Here is an 18,212-nt window from a genome sequence, read left to right as displayed (position 1 = left end):
ACCACTCCCTTTGGCTCTTAAACATTGTCCAAGGAGACCAAGGGTCTCCGAAACATGTCGCGTGAGTGACTAATACAAGTGAGTCTAAACCGTAAAATTACTCTATAAAGATATTGAAGATATAAGATATAGATATAACATTTTTGTACTTAAATGTTTTTTTTTTTTTTTTTTCAGCATTTATTTCTTTCAAGTGCCCGTGCCCGGGCCGAGGCGTCCGACATGTCATTATCTATGACGGCTGATCGGTGATCACGTGGTGCTTTTCATAGTAAACGAAGCTCCGGCCCGGCCCTGGACCGGTCTAGCGTGAGTCATCCTTAAGGCCACCTTTTGACGCTATACCTCAAATAAGCAACAGGCTTCTTTCTAAATGCATACATTGCACACATATAAACTAAAAAATATAATATATTTCACGGGCTCATTACTGCAACTCCGCAAATGAACAGGAAATCCTGATTTACATCCCGAGCAGGCTAGTTTTTCCAAGCTGTGAAACTTTTTATTGATCCATTAAATCGATCAAAGATCAAGACGATGGATGGAATCCAGAAAATATACATTGGAATGTATTGGCACACGTAACAAGAATATCGTAAACGAATTATTTAATGTACCTACGTATACAGGATGTCATTTGAGACGTGATCAAAATTAACCGAACATGGTTAACAATAGCAACAAGAAGGGGAAGTTTTTAAGTTTGTATTTTCAATGTTGACAGATACGATAATTTTTAACCAAATTATAAATAAAAAAATATGATTACATGGGTATATACAACTTTAGCACCTTCTCCGTGACATTGTTTTATAAAAGAGGACAATTTTTGTTGTCCTCTTGAACCGTGATAGCTAAACAGTTGAAATTTTCACAGATGATATATGGATGATGTATATCTGTTGCCGTTATAACAACAAATACTAAAAAGTACGGAACCCTGGTTGCGAGTCCGACTCGCACTTGTCCGGTTTTTTATTTATTTATGACTCAACTGACTCAAGTAAGTCTTTTGTTCTTCTATTAAATATTATGTATAACATCTCTTCAGAAATTCTTATAAACTCAAGTACTTAAAACATTCAATAACTATTTGAACGGTCTAATCAGGCAGACGCCTTCATTCATATCGATAATGTCAGATAAAGTCCATATCATATCACACACGACGATAAACTGGCGATAGTCCAATATGTACAAGCACTTGTAAAATGTCTGAGGCATTATTTCACCGTTGACTTCTTTGTCTGACTGAAACTTGTACGAAAAGGAAAAAAATGAGAGATCCGCAGAAGGCTAATAAGGCTTCTTATTGGACTTTGTTCTCCAAGCAAACCATCTACCTATCCTCCTAAGCCCCAAGGTCCTACTTAATAGTATCTCTTCAGTCCGATGAAATTTAAATCCAATTCAATTGGAACAGAGTCGCCTTTCCTTTGCTTCGTTCAATTTTCCAACAACGTAAAATCAACTGTATTTCCTACACTATAGGTTCAAATTTCAGTGGCAAATATTGGATTTTTCATTTGTATGGCTGGGCCTTAGGAGGCTATAGTGGAAAGAGACATGTAAATTACTATCTCTTCTACAGTGTTTACATTGTTGATAATCATATACGAAAACGTCACCGAAATGGGGTGCAAGAAGTAAAGCCATTGCGGCCAAGTTTTAGGAGCCATAGTCAACAATGACAGTAAAGGGAGCAAAAATCCAAATCTGGCAAATATGCCGCGAGTTCGCACATTGGTTTGTTGTAGATTGCACCTGGAATGAGTTGAGCCAAATGCACAATCTGAAGCAAACAACAATTCGCTAGATATGAGAACACCTTAAAGTATGATTAGGTAACTACATATGCCTTATTCTTCTTCTCTGTCGTATCGCTCTTGACAGAGCGGTCGTGGTCACGTAGAGGCGTCCGTAATACCGGTAGGCGGACACAGCTCTTCGCACGATCGACGCTCCCGCCATCTCTCCCTGTTGGCAGACTGTCTGGCACAGTCAGATACGCCACCCACTGCTGATTTTATTTGGTCAGTCCAGCCATAGGTGATCTGCCGCGCGATCTGGTTCCCTCCACTCTTCCTTGTACGATCAGTCGTACGTAGTCTTAAATAAAAACTTAATAAGCACTCACAGAACGCTGGACGTCGACATCTTCGGAACGAATTAAATTTTAACGCACTCCATAAGGGCGGTGGGCCGTGAAATGGTTCCTTTCTTATAACGGAGGAATTGGCCGCCTGGTTTCCGCTTGCCGTCCTGCAGCTAAGAGTAGAAAATGCGCTTCTCTACCCGACTCTCAGACATCCTCGAAACATGGCCACATCGGTTTCGTCATCGATGTAAATGCAGCAGCTAGGTTTTTAGAAATATACCTAGTTGAAAAAATCCAAAAACCTTGCTCACTTTATGTCTTCAAATATATACTGTCTGTAAGGAAAGCTACATCATACATTAGGCATGTGAAGTGACGTGCAAAATATGTATATTCTCGTCTATACCTAATGCTTTGTTATTATTATTAAGTTGGTTAAAGCAAAAGGATCCAAATTATTTGTTATTGAAATATGTAACTAGTTTGAAGCCTTTGTTTGTGAAAGTGTTGTTTTAAATTTAGTCTATTATTTTCTCTAGTTAAACCAGCAGTTTTGTTAACACATGTCACCCTGTATAGTAAGTCGCGGGCGATAACGAACCTAGACAATGCGAGGAAGTGTGCTAGTATTTTGAGTAGTTAGATAAACCACTAATTACTCGCTACATTAGGCATATATGTTTATGTACATATGTATAATGATGTGAGGTGTGTTGTTTTTTATTTGTTGATGATGATATTGATGACTACTTTTAAATCTATAAATAATCTACATAAAGATAAAAATTTAATTGAAATTATTAGTAATTTACATTTTACATTAAAAACAATTATACCGTACAGGATTTTATTAGTGATAGGACTACTTTTGCAAATTATTTCTTGCAATATGATATGTGTCTTCGCCCATCTGATAAAAAAGAGGCAAATACTTACAGAACTAATGGTTATTCTAATAACCTACAAACTAAATACAACCGGAAACGCGTCAATAATTTCCACAGTTTTAATGGTTAACGCTCACCTACTCCGCTACTTATGATCCATGGCATAGGTCAGTGCGCCGAAACTGGTCGCATGTAGGTTAGCCGGCTCGCTGGCTGACCGGAATGTCACTAAACTACGCTCGTAAATTTATATTAGATTTAGGGAAGTGTGTAGGGCTGTAGTCAAGATACAATCGTATATTGACAATCGCCATTCGAAAATTAAAAATGTGACATTAAGAATGTGTGGGATGACCGATGCAACGAAAAGTGACCATTTCCATACACTATTTAAGTTTCTTTTGGCGTTTTCTGTAATCGAGCGTCAGTAGCTTCGAGCAACACGCGTGCTTCCGACCCGTCGGAAGGGAGGAGCCCAAGCGATATCTTACCGTACAAATCATTCTGCCATTTTTTGCGGGGGGAAACGTGCACACAGTCGCACTTTTCACTCGCTACACACAAAATCCAATCTGTAATGACGCCACAAATACATAGAAAATGACACACGTCAAAGACAAATCTTGCAAACCTCAATCTCTTTTTGTGTACGGATGAGTCACGCATCGCCATAGGTACAGTTGTACCTATACTTCAGCAGAGAGGAAATAGTACGAATGCCGTATCTCTTTCCGGTGTTGCTCGAACGTCACTATAGGCTTGCCTTGCCCCCCTGGGGGCTTAACCAAGATGACAATGGTACATTGGCAAACGCCAAACAAAAAGAAACAATGTATCGGGATGACAGATGACACGAAAAATCACGTGATTATTTCTATACATTATTCAAGTTTCGATTGGCGTTTTCTACCAACGATTGTCTTCTTGACTATGCCCTCACGCCCTCAGGTATCTCGGTCAAAGATGGTTGGCTAGGCCGCCTAATGTTTATACAAAAATTTAGATTTCGGGTTATGCTTTCGACTATTTCCTACAATAATTTATGAAACTCTTTTTACGTACATTCACATTTTATGAACATGAATTTTGTCGTTTCACTCTCCACAAAGTGATCTTGTGGTAATCATTTCAGGTATTAGCAAGCATGCATCACACAGTCCTTAATTAGATAGGAACATGTAAAATTACAGCTTCAGACAGGGAAATTATCATGAATGCAACCTCGAAATCGAATGTAATGTCACTAATGTCTCACTTTACTGCATACGCACGTAATGTCGTACAACTAACTCTTATAAAAAAGAAAACAATGCACAAATACGGTTATTGTATGAGTTTTATCTGTGTAGGTACAATTTAACAGCACACTGAGCATAAAAATACTGCTTTGTTCGAAGTACTTTTATCAGTAATAAGCAGTTAAAGGGAATGAAAGTTTTTTCTGGTTCGATGCATTCAGCCCGATGTCTAAGCAATAAGTAATAAATTTGTTACAGGGAAAAAAAAACTAGAAAGGATATACATAATTATGTAAGATCTTAGGTAATATATGCATAGTAAGAAAATATTTACTTAGCTTCCAGACATAACTTTCCTTTTAAAAGTGAAGATGGTGTTAGAGTAATATATCACTTTCGTACACTATTGCTACATCCTATGCCTATACGATCCTATCCGTATACGTCCAAAAACCGTATCAACATGAGTATTAAACACGTACCTACGACTTTTTACACAATATTGTGGGCATCGTTTACAAGAACGTGAGAGTCAAGTTCTACGTGTAATAGAAATACTATTGATATTAGCAACGTGTTCGCGTATGTGGCTTTCTATCAGAGAATGGTCCTTATGCATGTGGAACATAAGGGCCCTTTAGGCATGTATGATGTAACGCCACATGTCTTCGTCTTAATTAAACTACAAGTTGTACACAAAACGGTGCTTTTGTAAACACATCGCATAAAACGAGTATATCAAACACGCACAAATAATAAACTTACTTAATAAGAAACTTGATATCTAAGAGCCTAATTTTTTATAATTTTTCTTTCTGTTTCAGGTATGTAAACATTTATGAAAATGCATCGCTACTCGAAAGTAAGCTAGCGCTATTTCTGAATATTTTTTTATCCAGTAGCGATTTAAAAGTTAAAACCGAATGGCTTAAAGGTTAACGTAGACATCAACTCCGCGCCTGATCTGTGCCACCTATTGCTCTGCATTTATGTACAGTCGACGTCAAAGATATGTTTACACTTTTACACCTTATGCCTTATTGTAATTAGGCGAAAAATGTAAACATATCTTTAACGACGACTGTACATAGTTGTCGCGCGTTCATTGTCGGGTAAGTGTAACACCACCTTAAAGCTAACCCTTACCTGTGTATCATCCCTATCCCGAGGGTCGCAAAGTAAAGGCATGCTTGACCCGTTTCCGTCCGTACTTTTAGCACCGCGTTTGCCTAGAGTGAGTAGGGTTGCCATATGGAAGAATTAAAAGTCCTGATAAAAATCCGGACATGACCCTAAAAATCCGGACATTTCTTGTAGCAGAGATTTGGCGTAACTTGAACGACGCCCCGGCGGCGCGCTGCTCTCTGCGGTGTACTGTATCGTGGATCTACTTTTCCCTTTCCCTTCGCCCGATCCCGTAGCCCCCTCCCCGGGCGCGCATTTTATTTTTATAAGGTCATTCCTAAAAATCCGGACACATGCCAAGTCCGGCCGCAATCCGGACAAAGCGTCAAAAATCCGGACATGTCCGGACAAATCCGGACGTATGGCAACCCTAAGCGTGAGGAGCGTGAGACCTGAGAGTCAGCAAAAAAGCAAGATGGTATTAGCTGAATTATGTCAACGGCTAAGGCTGTATGAAAAAAGTATAGTTAAATGTGTAATAATTTAGTATGAATGTATATATGTATGTATTAGGAAATCGTTGACACTGCTCGCTGATGTCAGCGACACCGAATATCCATTCTGAACAAATTAACAAAATTGACCTAACAAGCTTGTTTTATAATGATCTCAATAAAAAATACAAAAAAATACATGTGTGTGTAACCGTTGTGATCTAAATAATTTAAAATATGTCTCACGAAAGTTTAATTTTGATTGATCTGAACAGGTTCATATAATAATAACATTTGCCTGGATGTAGTCAATCTCCCCTACTTTGTCGATCTTTATCTAAATCTCACTACAAACTACCAAAGCTACTGATTTCATCGAGTCATTAAACTCTAATAACAAATTTAACCCTTCCTCCATGGACATGGGAGGGTTAATGATCCCTATCGGACCTTCGTATCTAAACGTTGGCCATCAAGTACGTGCTTAGCCCGCTGTGGATATAAATAAGGATGATTCAGAAAGTTATAAGTGCAGATAATCTTATTAAGTATTTGGAGTATGAAGAAAAAGCTGAGATTTGAAGTGTTCCATACCAAAAAAATATTAATACCTACCTACAGGATTATCTCAAAAATTATTTGGAGCATTCCACGGGCTGTCCCGTACAAACGCATTTTATTTCCTGTGTTGCGACTTTTTTTACGGCATTTAAAGCAGGCCATTATTTTTCTGTGCATATTTTTGTCCATTTGTCATAGGAAAGGAAACTCTTATACCGGCAAACGGTAGACAATTTAATAATTTAATGGAATGCTCCATTTGTCGATCTATCCTCCTGAGTCCCTGAGACCTTTATAAGGGATTTAATCCAAATCGCATTTTGAATTAAAATGGAATACAAGATTTAGATGGTTCCAAATTCAAAACTGCAATAATGTCGTGCGGGACTCAGGAGGCTTAACGGGAACTTTTCTTCAGAAAACACTTCTAAGATTATGCAAATGTGTGCGACGGTCTTTATTTAAGTGCCAGATAATGTTTAGGCGCCATTAAATTTGAATGATGAGTTAAAGAACCTTCTACTTATGTATGTATGTATGTATGCGGTATGTCTACACTACAAACAGGGAATTAAGAGCTCTATAAAGATAATCGAATTTAAACAGTTGTGAGACATACTATTAAGACGAAACAGGAGCTGAGTTTTAAATATTTTAGGTAAATATACCTGTCTCGCTAACGGAAGCGGCACCTAAAAGTAGTGCGATAAGGACAAGGCGAAAAATCCTGCGTAAAAATCTCAAAAATCGAGGTTTCGTACTCCTCTGTTTCCTCCAAAACTAAACCAATCGTAACCAAATTTAGAAATCTAAATGATTATGAAATTATCTGTGTCGGACCGTTTTGCTTTTTTGACTAATTGATATCAGTTTTGAATGCCACGCCTCTCATTGCGGCATAGTCAATTAGGCCATTTTGGCCATTTTTGAAGGGCTCTAGCGCCTTAAAAAACAAAAATATCAAAAAAAGCAAAACGGTCCGACACAGATATTGACAATATTAAACTGTGTTGAAAAAATCATTGCTCTAGCTTCAAAAACCACGGAGGAAAACGAGGAGTACGTTTGTATGGAGAAATGACCACTCCCTTTGGCTCTTAAACATTGTCCAAGGAGACCAAGGGTCTCCGAAACATGTCGCGTGAGTGACTAATACAAGTGAGTCTAAACCGTAAAATTACTCTATAAAGATATTGAAGATATAAGATATAGATATAACATTTTTGTACTTAAATGTTTTTTTTTTTTTTTTTTCAGCATTTATTTCTTTCAAGTGCCCGTGCCCGGGCCGAGGCGTCCGACATGTCATTATCTATGACGGCTGATCGGTGATCACGTGGTGCTTTTCATAGTAAACGAAGCTCCGGCCCGGCCCTGGACCGGTCTAGCGTGAGTCATCCTTAAGGCCACCTTTTGACGCTATACCTCAAATAAGCAACAGGCTTCTTTCTAAATGCATACATTGCACACATATAAACTAAAAAATATAATATATTTCACGGGCTCATTACTGCAACTCCGCAAATGAACAGGAAATCCTGATTTACATCCCGAGCAGGCTAGTTTTTCCAAGCTGTGAAACTTTTTATTGATCCATTAAATCGATCAAAGATCAAGACGATGGATGGAATCCAGAAAATATACATTGGAATGTATTGGCACACGTAACAAGAATATCGTAAACGAATTATTTAATGTACCTACGTATACAGGATGTCATTTGAGACGTGATCAAAATTAACCGAACATGGTTAACAATAGCAACAAGAAGGGGAAGTTTTTAAGTTTGTATTTTCAATGTTGACAGATACGATAATTTTTAACCAAATTATAAATAAAAAAATATGATTACATGGGTATATACAACTTTAGCACCTTCTCCGTGACATTGTTTTATAAAAGAGGACAATTTTTGTTGTCCTCTTGAACCGTGATAGCTAAACAGTTGAAATTTTCACAGATGATATATGGATGATGTATATCTGTTGCCGTTATAACAACAAATACTAAAAAGTACGGAACCCTGGTTGCGAGTCCGACTCGCACTTGTCCGGTTTTTTATTTATTTATGACTCAACTGACTCAAGTAAGTCTTTTGTTCTTCTATTAAATATTATGTATAACATCTCTTCAGAAATTCTTATAAACTCAAGTACTTAAAACATTCAATAACTATTTGAACGGTCTAATCAGGCAGACGCCTTCATTCATATCGATAATGTCAGATAAAGTCCATATCATATCACACACGACGATAAACTGGCGATAGTCCAATATGTACAAGCACTTGTAAAATGTCTGAGGCATTATTTCACCGTTGACTTCTTTGTCTGACTGAAACTTGTACGAAAAGGAAAAAAATGAGAGATCCGCAGAAGGCTAATAAGGCTTCTTATTGGACTTTGTTCTCCAAGCAAACCATCTACCTATCCTCCTAAGCCCCAAGGTCCTACTTAATAGTATCTCTTCAGTCCGATGAAATTTAAATCCAATTCAATTGGAACAGAGTCGCCTTTCCTTTGTTTCGTTCAATTTTCCAACAACGCAAAATCAACTGTATTTCCTACACTATAGGTTCAAATTTCAGTGGCAAATATTGGATTTTTCATTTGTATGGCTGGGCCTTAGGAGGCTATAGTGGAAAGAGACATGTAAATTACTATCTCTTCTACAGTGTTTACATTGTTGATAATCATATACGAAAACGTCACCGAAATGGGGTGCAAGAAGTAAAGCCATTGCGGCCAAGTTTTAGGAGCCATAGTCAACAATGACAGTAAAGGGAGCAAAAATCCAAATCTGGCAAATATGCCGCGAGTTCGCACATTGGTTTGTTGTAGATTGCACCTGGAATGAGTTGAGCCAAATGCACAATCTGAAGCAAACAACAATTCGCTAGATATGAGAACACCTTAAAGTATGATTAGGTAACTACATATGCCTTATTCTTCTTCTCTGTCGTATCGCTCTTGACAGAGCGGTCGTGGTCACGTAGAGGCGTCCGTAATACCGGTAGGCGGACACAGCTCTTCGCACGATCTCCCGCCATCTCTCCCTGTTGGCAGACTGTCTGGCACAGTCAGATACGCCACCCACTGCTGATTTTATTTGGTCAGTCCAGCCATAGGTGATCTGCCGCGCGATCTGGTTCCCTCCACTCTTCCTTGTACGATCAGTCGTACGTAGTCTTAAATAAAAACTTAATAAGCACTCACAGAACGCTGGACGTCGACATCTTCGGAACGAATTAAATTTTAACGCACTCCATAAGGGCGGTGGGCCGTGAAATGGTTCCTTTGGGCCCTGGCCTAACACTTACCAACCACTCACCTAACTAAACCATTATAACTATGTCCCCAAGATTAGTAGCCATCATTCGTAATCGAAGTTCATGCGTATACTGGTCACATTAGAAAAACATTTGGTAAGTGGTGATATTAAGAGTTCTGGACCCTCATTAGGGGTGTCCTTTTAACCAAATATAATTCCCTCGAGTGCCATCGTAACGCGAATATTTGCTGTCTGTGCAATTTGTACTGAATATTTGATTCCAACTTGATGGTACTAAAGTACCCTTTTCATTCCTTGCCGCAAATGTTTTATGGGTACTTTTCTATTTACTCATTAGGCCGTAGAATAAACTTGTCCAAAATGTCCAATAATAACACAAAAACTTGCTAAAAAATAGACGATACAAACTAAACATGACGAGGCATTTTCAATATTAAATTAATATAATAAGGGTTATACATACATTGTATATAATGTAGGTACGATTAGGTATGTATATTGTTTTTGAAATTCTCGTGTTTTAATAATTTTGTACACGCCGTCCTGTGGTCAGCATATGACGATTTGTTTTATGGTAACTCCGACCTTCTAAGAGCATGTCTATGCTCCAATCAAAACTCGGTTGAAAGTTGTTGTTGAAAATACAGATGTAGTGCATAATTATTTTCCATCGTATTTTCACGCGCGGAAACGTACGAACGTGTCTCGCTATTTCAGTCAGTCTCGGTACAAAAAGTACTGAGGTTGACTGAAGTAGAAATAACAAATACGAACGTTTTCGAGAAAATACGATAGAAAACAATTAAATATGCACTACATCTGTATATACTGAAATGCTGAATGCTCCTGATTGGAGCGAAACACGTCGAGCAATCGTCGATATTTTTAATGGCTGTATCACACGGAAATTTGTTATTATAAGAGCTAAATTCCTACCGCTTATTCTTTAAATAAATCGATAGCAATATTTAAACCAAAACTTAAAATTTTAAATCCTTTACAAAGGTGGCATTTTCATCAATATGCTCAATTACTTCCACCGTTTAATTTAGATAAACAGTTCACGCTTGGCCCGATTTTCCCTAATATAACTAATGCACTTTTATCAAGCCCCAATCGAAAGGGGCCCCGAGGCGCCCACAACAATCAATCACAATTTAATGTGGCCCTTTCTGCCCCTATTGACCGATATACCGTGACTATCGTATCCTGACCCTCGAGAAAGTGTCAGCTACCATTCGCGCGGACTTCTACATTCTACATCTTGCTACATCTTAATTGCTAAATTCAGCATGTTTTGAAGACGCCAAACAACTCAAGCGGCAACTTTTTTTCGTATCCAAAGTGTCGCCAAGCATTTTAGGTGTTAAATTTAGTGAGTTTTAAAGCCACATAATAGTAACCAAGGAGCAATTTTTTTTTGACATGCAATGTGATGGGACCCCAAATACTTTAGAAATTAAAATGCTAATTTGAGCATTTGTTATAAAGGTACAGCACCCAAATGGCAACTTCTTTTCATACAAATCTTCTGCATACATCTACTATCATTTTAGATACATAGGTGCTAAATTTAGCAAGTTTAAAAGACATCTAACACCCGTGCAAACCTTTGTCATACAAAAATGCGTCCGCAAAAAAAAATGCTACATTTAGCCTGTGCAGAATCTCTGCGCGTGGAACTTGGAAAGTTAAGAGTAGTTAGAGTAGAGCAATGAAGACCAGGTTATGCTGGTGATTGAAGATCAATCAACGTCCCGATAAGGGCAAGTTTAAAATGTCGGAATGCGGATTTTGGCCCTTTCGTTCATTAGGACTGACAGTTGTTCAGAAGAACATGCTTTCTCTTAATTACATATAAATTTCAAAATATAATGTACTTATTTAATGATTTTGTACAAACAACTCTTCTTTAAAGTTTCATTTTTCAAATGTCTTCGGGGATACCAACAAATTTCCGTTTATTAATTAGTAGGAAGTAACTTAAACTCAAAACCAGAATTTTATGAAGTAATTTCGAGTAAGTCTCATTTTTCCAAATCAATTTAAAGATACATAATACATATACTTAACACTTTTATTTAAGTTGCGGAAAGTTTTCAAAAAGTTAGAAAAGTTCTCGAAAACTTCAGGAAAATTTTACTAGAAACAAAGATATGAAAAGTGCCGCATTTCCGGAAACTTTCCGTCGGCACATCTGTACTTTCATTGCAAACAATCCTAAGTAGTACTCCTGTAAACATAGTGTCGAATAGTATGCTCCCGCCAGGGCGTTATTAGGGTTGTGCCTGAATATTTCATTAACGGTGCAACCTGAATAAAATACTACCCGCGCCTCCGGAGCAGGGCTTGGCACAGAAACTTTGCATTACAGAACGTTTCTGTAAGGGTTACTATGTAGATTTGGCTGATTCTTCTGTTCACTTTGTTTATAAATAGTAGATATTGTTGCATAGCATAGTTTTGTTAAGCTGACCGTGTAGAACTATGAGCTCCCATAAAATAAAAAAAAGCTCAGCTTTAAAAAATTCAACTGTAATAACATGTAACTGTGCATCGTCTTCTGATGTTCTTGATCATAATCGCCCCACCTCGTTTATGTAAAATTTACATATAGTTTACATTGTAAACTATAAAAAATTATTTGATAATCACTTGGGTTTTATTAGTCAGTTAAACAATACGAGTACATATAGGTCCTTTGTATTTTTCTAGTCTGTGGCAGAACCCGCGACCGGCTTGGCTTATGTTGTTTTCTTTGTACAATTTGTTTAGGAATTCCTTTCCTGTATCTACTAAGCTCATTCACATCGCTTACATCACTTAAGGCGCTCCAGTCTGATTATTACTTTGACATAGGTAAAAACCATGCACCATCGGAGGTCACTCTAATACTGGTTTACTTCAACAACTGTTTGGTTTAGGATCAGAATAAAAATAGGGTTGGTAGCATGTTACAGTTACGACCGAGGGTGTGTACATAATAAGCAGCAAGGCCTTCCTATATTTAGGAAAGTAAAAACGAAATTCAGTTTTGCTAAAGCTTGCTTTTAAGCTGCAACGCATTTTAATGTATATTTACAATTGAATTTGAGTATTTTGCGCCTGACCCGCGATTTCCATTTTAAGCGGCGTCCCTAACGATGGCTCTTGCTTTACTTATTCAGGGTTCGCACTTCAGCTTTAGTAGTTGTACACAGGGAAGTTTTGCAGCACGCTATTATTGCTTGCGTACTTTTGACTTATTTTGTATCATCGTCCACACAGTTAACTGATCATTTTTAAACCTTATTTTAAACACATAAGGTCTACTGATGCTCAGTTGTTTTGCTTGTAATAGTAATACGAATTAGTCTTTTTAAAGAACTAGCTTAATTTTATATTGTACATATAATCAATATAATCATTGATGCACATATATTGCGGTGATGACGCGCCTCTTAACACGAAGCTATAAATGTTTAGTAAAACAAGGTGCTCGCGTTTAGAAACCTAATTTTTTTCTAATATCATAATGTAAATTAGGTAGGTGAGGGCGATATCAGAAAGACGCATTGCGGCCTAAATGTATATCAAGGTCGTTGTGATAGGGAGGCACCTTAACTAGATTATCTTTAAAAATTCAATAGTGTAGATGAAGAGATACTGTGTGGTCTGTGAAGGGCATTAAAGTGTTATCGTTAAAACGTAAGGAGAAACAAAGGGAGAGTTTAGTTTTTGGGATGTTTTCTTGACTTTATTCGAAAGAAAAAGCTTTCTTTAACTAGTTTTCCGTGATATTTTTTGTTGTTTTGGTCGAGCACTATATTAAGCGTCTTATTATACAAATACAAATACAAATAATTTATTATCATAAAAAGAGTTGTATACATGTGCAGAAAAATATCTATCAGACTCCAAACTAGGCTGAGCCTGTATCTTGGAAGTCTGCGAGAGCGATTGACAACTATATTATATTATACCGATGTAATTTTTTTAATTTTAACGTCTTTCCCTATAAATTCATTGTAATTTCCTAACTACAAATATATTGTAATTTGACCTATTACTCATACCTAATACCGTCAGGTGGTTAAAGGTTATCGGGTTATTTCGGTCCATCCTGTATTAAATTTAATTTTCACCTCAAGTATAAGTAAGTAATGCGGTCGCAAAATAAAAAATACCTACTCGTAGTTAAAACAAGTTTAAAATGTGTCACGCTCCGAGCAAAGGTCGGCACTTGTATCAATATTTATGAAGTTCCGATTTCTTGCGAAACACCGGTTCGGTGGGATTCGCTAATTTGCCGTGACTTTCGCTATTCATCTTAGAGTAATGGCCTATCGAAATGCCATTGACACTCGCATGCGATTTCAATACATTGCGGCAATTTCGTTGCTCTTTCTTAGTTCTTAGCCAACAATTATCTAAAATCATGTGTCATTTTGTTGCGAAGTCTGTAAAAGCCTTAAGGGGCCCACTGATTAACAGTCCGCCGGACGGTATCGGCCTGTCAGTTGTTCGGAACTGTCAAAGTTTTGTTCTAACTGACAGGCCGATACCGTCCGGCGGACTGTTAATCAGTGGGTCCCTTAAAATGTGAGCTGGCCGGCCATAAATAAACATTATTTCAAGGTTACATATGTAATGAATTATCCTTTCCCATCGTATGCTTTTCTTCGGAAACGTTCGAACGTGTCATGCTATTTCAGTCAGCTTCAGTACAAAAAGTACTGAGGCTGACTAAAGTAGCATGGTTTTCCATTATAAGGTGACAGAATTCACACTGAAAAGATGGGGCTGGAGAAAAATGCATAAAGGAGATATTACCATATTTTTTCAAATTACGACATCATGAATATTTGATAATTATGATATGATATGATATGATATGATATGATATGATATGATATGATATGATATGATATGATATGATATGATATGATATGATATGATATGATATGATATGATATGATATGATATGATATGATATGATATGATATGATATGATTGACATGATTTATTTATCTCACAATATACAATGTCACTTAAAATTACACATGGTAAATTTTTAGGAATTTATATGAATTATCCTTTCCCATCGTATGCTTTTCTTCGGAAACGTTCGAACGTGTCATGCTATTTCAGTCAGCTTCAGTACAAAAAGTACTGAGGCTGACTAAAGTAGCATGGTTTTCCATTATAAGGTGACAGAATTCACACTGAAAAGATGGGGCTGGAGAAAAATGCATAAAGGAGATATTACCATATTTTTTCAAATTACGACATCATGAATATTTGATAATTATGATATGATATGATATGATATGATATGATATGATATGATATGATATGATATGATATGATATGATATGATATGATATGATATGATATGATATGATATGATATGATATGATATGATATGATATGATTGACATGATTTATTTATCTCACAATATACAATGTCACTTAAAATTACACATGGTAAATTTTTAGGAATTTATATTGTGATTGTCCGTTTTTTTACATTATGAATAATGGAGTATGAAAAATAACGCTGAAAATCAAAATTTCATTCAAAATAATTAAATTACAATCGTATGTCCTGTTGATTACGCAAATGTTGTTATATTTATTTTGTTTCATCATGTGTTGTGTACCAATAAGCCGTAACTTTAATGTTTTTCTGTTATGAAAAGCAAACAATTTAATTGTTTCGATTAAAATGGTTTCTGAAACATTAAACTGATCATACGCATTGTTTACCCATACAACCATTTCCAGTCGCCGTTACGACGCGGTGTTGACACATCTTGTGTCGACACCGTCTGTTTCGGTCACAATTCCAGTCGCAGAGTCGTCGCCGTGTCGACACAGTTACCAGAAATGGGGAAGGGTCGACACATGACACAAAGTGACATAAAGTGTGGTCGCCGTGTGCACACATTGTTTCGGGTTTGCGACTACTTTATGCCAAAATCATTCGTTCATTCGTTCATTTTGTTCCTGTCAAATAGAAACTGTCAGATGGAAAAATACTTAAATAAAAATAAGTGACATTAATACGCCATCTCTAAAACGGATTACAAGACGTAATTATATATTGTTTGCATTTATATTACAATATGACTTAAATTATTATGGGGAATTAAACTGCTCGAGTGATTTGATAAACTAAGTGTAATATAATCAACGCGCCACCACATTGTTTTAGTTTAGCCGGAAATGAAATTGTTTACTTCTCAGTGCCTGTGTTCATAACTATATTATTTGAAGCATTTTTAGTACTTCGATGCGTATACTATACTTAAATAACAGAAATAACGCTTTACATACTACGAAACTTGTTAATTATGATGTATAAATATGGTTTAAGGCTGAGAAATATTGCAGTCACAAAGTAGTTGCAATGTTTCGACTTTGTGTCGACTCTGTGTTGACACATGACACGCTCTGTCAAAAGTAATAACAAAGTTACTGGTATGTTACTGGATGTGCAAAATGGCTCCTTGTGTTGATTTGTTTTCAGATATTCTCAAAGTGTAAAAATGCCGTGGTCAGAGATGGGCATTAATCGATTAACTGTTTATTCGACTAATTAATGGAATAAAAAAAGTTAATTCTCAAATTTTAATCGCGATTAGTTTAGTCGACCTAACATAGATTGAAATTGAATTAATCTGAATATTAATCGAATAAATTATCGATTAAATCTCGATTGAAAGTTACCAGGGGGCCATTTTTGTACGTAAAAATAATAGAAATGTCTTGCATGCAGATGGTAGCAAAACACTTTGTCATAAAAGTCGAGATGGGTGTCGATATATAGGTTTTAGGGAGTGCCGATTTCGAAAATAATGACCATTTTGGAATCCGAAATGGCGGCCATGCACTGTGTCATAAAAGTCGTCATGGATGTCGTTTTATACGTTTTAGGGGGCCCCAATTTTGAAAATGATGACCATTTTGGAATCCAAAATGGCGGCCATGCACTATGCCATAAAAGTCGTCATGGGTGTCGTTTTATAGGTTTTAGGGGGCGCAGATTTCGAAAATGATGACTATTTTGGATTCCACTTTTATGACAAAATACGTAGCCGCCATCTTGGATTATAAAATGATCATCGTTTTCGAATTCTGCACTCCCTAAAACCTATAAATCGACATCCGTGACGACGCAAGTTATCTTTATTTTCAGATCTAACAAATTGCTACAGAATACAAAGGACAAAAAAGAAGCGAGGAGGTAATGAAACAAGCAAAAATACAGATGATTCCTCGACGCAATTGGGTGATTCTTAAATTGTGTCCAGATTTTTTTTGTCATAAAAGTTTATATTTTTCACATATTACTCTCACAAGTTCCGTGACATTTCGACCTTGTAATTTTTTAAGTAAATGTTTTTGTTTATCTATGAGGATCTCACTAGAATAGTATAATCAAGGTATGTTTATATTTGATGAATGAAATAGTAACGCAAAAAAATATATATTTGTGTCTTATATTCCTGCCGAAGACTTTTATTTTACCTTTTCCTTCTACACAAGTTTGGCCAAGTAATAAGAATTTAGGGCTCTCAATTTTATTTTGACTTCTACAACAGTAAAGCTACGAGGCCATGTTTGGTATCGTTTTCGTATAAATTCGCAGTACCAAATTTAGTTAAGGTATCACATTGACACCATTCCGAAGTAAAAACATATAAACTTATTAAAATACTTTCTTTTAAACTCCTCTTCACGCTTAAACTGCTGAACAGTTTTAATTTAAATTTGGTACACATATATTTTGAGTCCCGAGACAGGATATAATAAGTTATCTCAAAAATCATCCTTTAAAGGTGTGAAATGAGGTGTAGGGGGGAATTCAGAATTGACTTCAAGTTCAAGTTAATACTGTTTAAGTTTAGGTTTGAAGTCATGTTTTTTCATCATTTTTAACTAAATCAAAGATGTAGACCATCCCAAATTTCATATAAATCGGTTCAGCGGTTATTGATTTCCCGTACAAATTTCCACGCCACTTTTCACACCTTCAAAAGATGATTTTGGTTATAAGATCTATCCTATGTCCTGTTCCGGGACGCAAACTATTTCTATACCAAATTTCAACGAAATCGGTTCAGCGGTTAAGCGTCAAGAAGAGTTTCAAAAAAACCGGCCAAGTGCGAGTCGGACTCGCGTATTAAGGGTTCCGTACATTAAGTCCGACTCGCGCTTGACTGCACATTTCTAATAGGTTTTCCTGTCATCTATAGGTAAAGAACTACCTATTTTGTGTATTCAGACGGACATACATACAGACGCACGAGTGATCCTATAAGGGTTCCGTTTTTTCCTTTTGAGGTACGGAACCCTAAAAAGATTTATTTTTATTTTGTGGAATGGTGTCAATGTGATATCTTAAATGGATTCAGCACCCCAGATTTATACGAAAACGATACCAAACACGGCCTAGCACCTTCACTGATATAGATATATCAAGATAAAATTGAGAGCCCTAAATAAACTTTCAAGAGCGGATATCTCAAAA

At 36.7% G+C, this 18,212-nt stretch overlaps 1 protein-coding gene and 1 long non-coding RNA gene across 2 annotated transcripts in view; both read left to right on the top strand.

Moving 5' to 3' along the window:
- The window catches only part of LOC134795648 (uncharacterized), a 219,689-nt gene that overhangs the window by 31,053 nt on the left and 170,424 nt on the right, over positions 1 to 18,212 (top strand). The window lies entirely within an intron of this gene.
- Positions 7,177 to 18,212, top strand: part of LOC134795747 (uncharacterized) — a 107,371-nt gene continuing 96,335 nt past the window's right edge. Inside the window, exon 1 of the long non-coding RNA XR_010144847.1 lies at positions 7,177 to 7,275. This is a non-coding gene — a long non-coding RNA (uncharacterized LOC134795747). The remainder of the gene's footprint in view (positions 7,276 to 18,212) is intronic.

The sequence above is a fragment of the Cydia splendana genome, chromosome 12 (assembly GCF_910591565.1).
Source record: "Cydia splendana chromosome 12, ilCydSple1.2, whole genome shotgun sequence".
In the NCBI taxonomy this organism is placed as follows: Eukaryota; Metazoa; Arthropoda; class Insecta; order Lepidoptera; family Tortricidae; genus Cydia; species Cydia splendana.
The sequence above is the reverse complement of the archived record's forward strand: the minus strand, read 5'-3'. Positions and strand labels throughout refer to the sequence as shown.